The sequence below is a fragment of the Sorex araneus genome, chromosome 8, assembly GCF_027595985.1.
Source record: "Sorex araneus isolate mSorAra2 chromosome 8, mSorAra2.pri, whole genome shotgun sequence".
Classification (NCBI taxonomy): Eukaryota; Metazoa; Chordata; class Mammalia; order Eulipotyphla; family Soricidae; genus Sorex; species Sorex araneus.
In genome coordinates this window covers 52,916,854-52,917,742 of record NC_073309.1, presented here as the reverse complement: position 1 = coordinate 52,917,742, position 889 = coordinate 52,916,854, and positions in this window count along the sequence as shown.

Below are 889 nucleotides of genomic sequence, written 5' to 3'. Positions count from 1 at the left end.
GCACTATGTTCAAATGTGAATATAAAGCTGTAAACCTTCAACGTTAGGGAAAAGTATCTGGAGAGGATTATTTTCATATTTGGCTTGAAATGCCAACGAATCAGCTCTTTACTCAAATATTATTTTCACGCTTCTGGAAAATAATTTCCTCTTTCAAAAACAATTCGCCTCTCTCGCGGTTACTAAGCAACGCTCGCCAGATCAAACCATCCCGGAGGGTGAAGGAGGATTCTGATGTTTTTGTGGATTTTGCTCTAAGGCTGGGCGATAGTACCCCACTCTCGAGAGACTGTTTACAGCCTCGGAAGGGAAAGGAGGCCTGTTGGGGATTGCTAGGCAACACTTCCCGTCGCCATCTTTGAACAGGGCAACGCGTCGCCCGGACGTTCCTAAGAACGTGGTCGCTAGGCAACGTCTCTCGGCAGCTGCTCCATCTTTGAGCGGGATTAGGGGTTTACCACGATCAAGTGACAATCGAGTCCGAACGCGGTTGCTACACCACGTCTTGGCCCTGATGCTAACTGTGCGCCCCGCCGCACTGTCAAAGGGCAATCAAGATTGAGTACGGTTGTTCGGCAACGCCTCGGCACCGTCTCCATTATGAAACGGCAATCGATAAAGGGAGGGCATCGCTCGGCCACACCTTGGCACCGTCTCCAGCTTTAAGCAACTGCAGCACACAGTTTAATTGTACAAAGCCCTCGATAACGTGAGGGATCCCAGGCCACACTTTTGGCAGGGTGACCAACGTCCAGCCGGCTCTGCATCCTCTTCTTTCAGTAAACGAAATGAAGCCCGTTCAGGGAAGGGAGGCTGCGGGCTCCACCGCCATCTTTGTTAGGGGCACTATGACTTCCGGATAGCCCGGAAGAGGCTTATGGGAGTCGTA